Source organism: Marmota marmota, unplaced genomic scaffold, assembly GCF_001458135.2.
Source record: "Marmota marmota marmota unplaced genomic scaffold, marMar, whole genome shotgun sequence".
Taxonomy (NCBI): domain Eukaryota; kingdom Metazoa; phylum Chordata; class Mammalia; order Rodentia; family Sciuridae; genus Marmota; species Marmota marmota.
The window spans coordinates 17,815,435-17,823,129 of record NW_026000142.1 but is presented as its reverse complement, the minus strand read 5'-3'; the positions used below and the strand labels follow the sequence as shown (position 1 = coordinate 17,823,129).

General features: G+C 37.1%; 1 non-coding gene across 1 annotated transcript; it reads right to left on the bottom strand.

The window, feature by feature from the left end:
• Positions 1–144: 144 nt before the first annotated feature.
• On the bottom strand, positions 145–251 carry LOC125611413. Its single transcript, XR_007341611.1, has one exon. It is a non-coding gene; the product is annotated as a U6 spliceosomal RNA (small nuclear RNA).
• Positions 252–7,695: the final 7,444 nt, after the last annotated feature.

The window sequence follows — 7,695 nt, the reverse complement described above, 5'->3', positions numbered from 1 at the left end:
TTCTGCTCATGGTTTCTTAACAGTCTTGCTGAGCTGTCTATGTTCTTTTCAAGTTGAAATACTTTGTCTTCATTGTCTGATGTTCTATCTTCTAAGTGTTCTACTCTGCTGGTAGTATTTTCCATTGAGTTTTTAAGTTGGTTTAAAAATATGGAACACTTCATGAATTTGCGTGTCATCCTTGCGCAGGGGCCATGCTAATCTTCTCTGTATCGTTCCAATTTTAGTATATGTGCTGCCGAAGCGAGCACTCAAGTTAGTTTTTGACATGGCTATCCTTGGGCTAACCCAGGCTACTCTCAGCATTCACAAGGTTTCTGTCCCTTCTACCACACTAAAACAACTCTCCCTGAAGATCTCTGGCCTCCTAACTTTAAAGCTGAAGGCGCTCCTCACTTCTCATTTTACAGGTCCTCTGTGACATCTGTTGTCAAGGTTCCTGCCCTTTCTGCTGCCTCAGTAGTCTCTGGGCTCCTGGGAGCATGAATTGCTTTTCTTTCTTTTCTCAACTTTCTGGTCTTAGTGTTCGATGTTAATGAATAAATATACAGATAGTAGGGACTTTATGAGTTTGATTTAAAAGTTTGAAAAAGCATAAATGTGAAATGAGAGGTCCTGCTTCCTCTACCTGGGATAGAGTGGGTTCACTTTAGTCATCCTCAGAGCAAACTCCAAGAAATATTTCATGTTTATGCCACCGTTGACTCTGTATTGAAAGTGTCAAGCATGGAGATTAAAAACACTTTTGCTAATTATTATCTAATAATTCAGAATTATTCAATAACATTTTTTCCTGGAAAGCACTACTATTACAAAATGTTTTAACTTTTATACAATGCTTTTATATTTATAATATTGAGAATTCAAATAAATTCATTTAAAGTGTGATGCCAAATTATGGGAAGAAGTGTACTTGACACTTTGAAATGTGGTTTGTCATATTTCAGTAAAATTTCTGTTTCTAAATCAATTTATACCTGTCTTACCCATTTATATTATAGCTGTTAGTACAGATTTTTCTATATCATACTATATGTTAAATGATGCTTAAAATGACAGAAAGGACAAAGACGAGTAGACAGTGAGAGAGAGAGAGAGAGAGACAGAGTTTGCGTGATAAAAGGAATGAGAACAAGTTACTAAAGACAGTCCTGCAAATAAATCTTGCTTTACTACTTGCTGTTTCTGTACCTTCAATTAATTATTTAAATTTTTGTTATGAAATTTATTCATCTGTATTATGAGAATAATAACACAATGACCATAGCACCCCCCATTTTCATGAGGTCTGTTCCTGAAGTAGTTAGTTATTGATACACACAAATAAAACGTACTTTGAGTACCTCAAATATTTGAAAGAATGATCTGTTCCTTATGTTAATATTTTCTTCCACATTTGCCTATTTTGGAAGCTGGCTCTTCCTGTGGGTTTTCTCAAATTGGAAATAAAATGATCCCAGATTTTTGCACAATGTTCCTCTGGTTTGTCTGGTGAGGGTGTGTTTAGGGAGAGCTGTGACTTAATTGTGAAGGGTTACTGAACACTGCTATCATGCTGAAGGTACATTAAAGGCACTGACATCCAAATACACGTGGCTTCTCTCTATATTTAGGAAGACATGCATGTCCTATTTCAAGCTGATAATTATAGCAAATGATATTGAAGAGTCTTAGGTTAAAATGGTTGGGGCATAGTGTTAGAGGGCCTGTCCTTGGACCTATTCATTTCTATTTTGGGAATAAGGACTGTATGCTTCCAGGGGACATCGTCGTGACATCTTGGCATTCGGGCTTAAGGCACCTGCCGCTACCCCACTCCCCACTTTGTCCACAGGTACTCTGTGTTCATGAGAACAGGCGTGAGGCTTGCTGGCTTTTGTGGATTAAAAATACAGCTATTGCTATGATTAGTCATGAAGTCACATCCACTTTATTTGCCCCACAGTCATCACGTTCCTATTGACCCAGCCCAACCCACTCTTTATAAAGCCTTGTCAGAAATGCTGCTTTACCTCTGTGCTCTTAGTAAAACTGAACTATTCAAACAACTTGGAGAGTCCTGCTCTCTTATATCTTATTATTTCGTTGTTTAGTAAGCAATACCTATATTTGTATCTCTCTTGGCTCCATATTTACTTCCGTGGATTTTAGATTTTTCGTTATTTTGCATTTGGGGTCTGTGATTTAAAAAATGCAGATTTGGTTTCAACTGTGCATAAATAAGACTGTAAATGTGAAGGGAAAAAATCTGTTTTTTTCAGTATATTCCCCAGTGCCTTGGTAGTTTGCTTTGGCTGGGCTGTGCACTGTTTTCTGATGGAAAACCCAACAACAGAATCTATGACTCCAATGTATTAGCATGAACACCTCTAGGAGTGCTGATGTCATAGGTCCTTGGAAGGAGCCCCACTGTTGACATCACTCTGGTCATTTCGTTGCCATGCAGCAGCACAAAGACAAGGTGACAAGAGGGCAGTCTTTAGTAAGGTACTGTATAGGTAGTCATACTAAATCCATGATGAGCAAAGGGAGTGGGGAGTGTTCTGTACAGGGTTTCATTTTCACTTACCCTTTATTAAGGGTGGCTGGCAAAGGGGTTGACACGTAGGAAGCACCCTTCAAATACGCCTTCAGCGATTTTGCTTAACACTGGGGACTTGTCCGTATGGGTTAACTGTTATTTCCTGTATAATTTAACTGAAGATTAATTTGATTCAAACTGAGTCATGATAAGTTCTTCAAAAGCTGATTGATATTATTATTTTTTGTTTATAACAAAGTTCTTAATTTTTAGTTCTGTGAAAGACATTTTGAGTGTATTTAGAAGAAACAAATGAGTTTAATGAAGGCAAGGGATGTATATTTTAGTCATGTGTGTGTGTGTGTGTGTGAGAGAGAGAGAGAGAGAGAGAGAGAGAGAGAGAGAGAGAGAGGTACTGGGGATTTAACTCAGGGGTACTCTGTCACTGAGCTATACCCCTAGCCCTTTTATATTTTTATTTTGGGACAGGGTCTCACTAAGTTGTTGAGGTTAGCCTCCATCCTTCTCCCTTGGCCACCCGAGTTGTACCACCTGCTTGGATGATTTTAGGCTTAAGCTTTACCAATATTTTTGTGACTTAAGGCAAACATTTAAGTGTCCATGCCTGTTTCCTCCTAAATAATACTGCTCTTATTATTTCACACTATTGTTGTTGAGAATAAAATAAGAGCATAATTAAGAAAATTGACAATCCCTATGCAGATACAGGATTTACTATTATAATATCATACTTCTGAGACATAAAATAGACATTAAAGAAAGTATGCCATTTGGATCTCTCTTCCATATATGTAGGCATACATTTTAGCAAGCATAGAATGTGGAACTAGACATTTCAGGGTATGCTAAGATGGGTGGGATACATGGTTCTAGTTCTAGAAGTTTACCTTTGTGTAGAGAACAAAACCACAACAAAAGCCAGAATTTGGTAAGAGAGTTCAGACCTAACTGTGAAGGAGAGAATCTGAGAACAAAGACACACATACACATACAAACACACACACATATTTCAACTTAAAAAAATAATTTTATATTAATGGATTACCAAAGAAATTTAAGAACTTTCTTTTTCTTCTCGTATCTTTAAATTCTGACCTTTTTTTAAAAAAAAAAGAAATTTCAGTTGTAGATGGACGCAATACCTTTATTTATTTATTTGTATTTGGTGCTGAGCATCAAACCCAGTGCCTCATACATATAAGGCAAGAGCTACAATCCCAGCCCCTAATTCTGACCTCTTACATATCCCCAATTGGTAGTGCTAAGGCAAGGAGACTTTTGCTATTCTTAATATCATGTTTAACACAAACCAAACATAATTATAATCAACATTATACAATAAAGGTATTAGCAGCCAAAGGAAATTTTGAATTATTGAAATTATTATATTCTGTTCATTCTGAAAAAAAACTGTAGTATTCCTGTGCTCTGGTTATGTTTCAATTTTTAACTGTAGTTGTAATTGCATGATGATATTTTATTAATTAGTATTTGATTATGAAAATGATCATTTAAAATTACCTCTTATGGAAGAAATTATATAAATTTGATGAAGAAAACTCACCATGCTAAAATTAAAAATTTCAATGTAAATCCATCCTTTTCACCATTAAAAATTCCACTCTTTCCCCTTTGCTTTCAGATTTTATTGTTTATATTTCAATTTTGTGTATGTTAAGATAATTTTGGTATAAAATATAAGCTTAATGATTCAGGAAACTAGAAAAAAATGTGATTATTTCTGCTAAGATTAGGTTTCTCTTTAGTAGAATAATGTTAGTACTGGGACAAAATACTTTGGATTTTCAGAAGGTATTTCTACTAAATATTTGGCTTTTGTGGCTTCGTGTGAGGATTTAATATATAATTGTTATACAAATAAAGCATATTTTTCATATTTCCTTGATGTATGCTGTAATTGAAAAAGTCTTAAAATCAAATTGAGATTTGAGGTTTTGTTGAGTTTGGAATGTCTAAGTAATTTTCTAATTCTAAATATCTAGTCCATTCACTCTAGATGAATATTTTCAAGGAAGTTTTAGGAAGGAAATAATAGTAAACTGGCTCATTGGCTGTAGAGACCCTGACAAAATCAAGAAAGGTAGGACCCAAAGAAGAAGATGAATGTGGGATTCTCATCAATGCAATATTTGACAAATATATATTGAGTTTCTATAATACTAGGTACTTAAATACTGGTACCAAAAAACTACCTAGTTGCTATGCATGAGAATTTTTCATTTATATCTATGAAGTGAATGATAAATGAGTAAGAAAATGAATCATGGCAAACTCTGTGAAGAAAATAGGTATGGCAATAGTTAATAACTGATGTGAGAAGACGTCTTTTAGAAAGGACAGTCTGAGAGGTAACACATTTGTGCTAAGACTTTTCACAGATCGGAATAACCAGCAACAGAAAGTTATAAAGGACAGTCTCAGGCAGGTGAAACTGCAAGTTTAGTTTTTACTTGTTACCTTGAGGCAAAAAAGAATGTACCATGTTTGAGGAAGAATTGACAAAAGAACAAGTCAATCTGAAGTTTAGTGAAGAAGGGTAAGGATGGGAGGTGGACTATGGATAGAAGCTTAAATTTTATTTAAAATGAAATGGGGGGTGAATTAAATGACTTTAAGCAGGAGATGGATAATCTGGTTTATTACTAAAAAAATAGAAAGTACCACTTGGGGCCAATGACCTTTTCAACTTTGGCTTAAAATTAAGCTCAGGAAAGCAAACCTCTGAGATGTTTTGTTGATATATAATATATTGCTTTCCAAGTTGGATTTCCAGTCTTAGGGCCAAGGGATTATATTTGATTGCTTAGTGGTTCTGTCCATAATATGTATCTTGTCAAACCAAGATGAAGTGTAAGAGAGCTGGAATTGACAAGTAACATCAGCAAGATGAAAGAATAAGAGTTTTATTCTGTCATGTTCCCACAGTGTGCCAATTTTTACAACCACCCATGGAAAATAGGACTTCAGTGAAGTTTTTGTACATCATCGGATAAGAAAATCCAAAAATAGATGATGTAAAGAGGGTAAGAAGAAAGTTTCCCCTTACCTACATTACCCCTTCCCCAGGGTGGCATAGCTCAGTGATAATGAACCACCTTCAGCCCATGAAGCCTCCCATGGAAGAAAGTGAGAGCATAGTGAATAAGTGGCAGCTCCCCAAGCTCTAAAGGATGCTTCCCAAGAGGCCCATTTCCTTCTCTCCCAACCCCAAATAATGAGGGGATGAGCATGGCTGTGTAAAAGGGAAAGGATGGGTGCAGTAGGGACTTGAAGCCATCAGGGGCTGAAACTCAACAAAAGGCTGCATATCTCACAAATCAGTTTGTGGACTCTTACAGGAACCCCATCCCAAGCCACTTAGTGTTGGAAGCATGTATAAATTATGGGTTTGTTTGAGCCATCATAAGGCAGGGAGGCTACTTTTCTGGGAACTCCTGGGTGAAATTCCTCAGTTCAAGAAAGCCCAGATCATGCTGCCACCCTGCCTTAGCTCACAACCCTAGGTTCAAATGCAGCCGCTCGGAGATGGGCATAACCTGCCAAGCCCCAAACAACTTCCTTCCCCCATTCTTATCCTGTTTTCCTGAAGAAGCTCCTTACTAAATCCCTTTGTTATGTTTCACTATAAGTAAAGCATTCAAGGGCTTTTCCCTTTGTTAGGATCAGACCCATCAGGTCTCTTCCACCTGCCAATGCCCCCACTTTGAACACTTTGAATATATATAGTTGACGTTTTTTGGGTTTATTTCCATACACACACACACACACACACACACACACACACATATATATATATATATATATATATATTTAGTTGTTGATAGACCTTTATTTATTTATATGTGGTGCTGAGAATCAAACCCAGTGCCTCACACCTGTCAGGCAAGTGCTCTACCACTGAGCCCTAGCCACAGTAGTGTGTTTTTTCTTAATATTACTTTCCTAGCCTTTATTTCCGCTGGACCACACGTCAAGGATTACCTACTCCCTCCCCACGCAGGTTGTGAGCAGGAACTTAGGATATCTGGCCTGTGGGGCCTAGATGACTGGCCCATAGATTCTTCCAGTATCCCACCTGCTTCACTCGCTACCCCGCCCCCCCCCCCCATGGCCAGCTCCCTACGAGTGTCCCCTTCTCCAGTATGGGAAATGTGAACCTTTGCAGATGGCTTCTGAGCCCACTCAGTAGACAGGTTCAACTCTGTAGGATTGGGAGAAGGAACACAAACGTGTGTATTTCAGGGCACAGCCCTAGGAAAAGTAAATGGGAGGCTCTAGGAACATGTCTTGGCTTGGCAGGATCAAAGAAGGCATACCATGTTCAAAATTCCTCTTGAGAAAGAATTAGAAAGGTGAAATGGGCCACATCTATAGAAAAGGCCTGAGAAAGCCTCAGAATCCCTAGCCAAGCAGACTGGTGAATTTCTCTCCAGAAGCCAGTAAGTAAAGACGCAAAGAAATCAATTCCTCAATTGTGAAGACAGCCACACAAGATTTAAAAGTACATGAAAGTTGAAAAAAATGACATCACCAAAGGAAAATAATAATATTCCAGTATGTAGACCAAAAGTAATGGAGATTTACACATCTCCTGACAAACAATTCAAAATAATTATTTTAAGGAGGCTCTGTGAATTACAAGAGAACACAGACAATTCAATAAAATGAGAACCTAATAAAGAGATAGAAATAATTCTAAAAACCCAGAAATGCTGGAGCCAAAGAATACAATAAATAACATGAAAAATGAAGAAGATAGCTTTAACCACAGATATCAGCAGAAGAAAAAATCTGTGAAACTGAAAACAGTTCATTTGAAATTATGTAGTCAGAGGAGAAAAACAAAAACAGAGTGAAAAGAATGAAGAAAACTAGGAAAATTTATGGAACATTATGAAGAGAAATAACACATGCATTGTGGAATTCCAAGAAGGAAAAAGGAAAGTTGAAAGGGGGAGAAAGCGTATTTAAAGAAACAGTGCCTGAAAATATCCAAACCCAAAGAGGAATTTACGGAATCACAGCATATTGTCCAAAATCAACAACAAAAGGAGAATTTTGAAAGCAGCAGGAGAAGAGACTCATTACACATAAGGAACCTCTAATTAGACTAATGGTAGATTTCTCAGCAA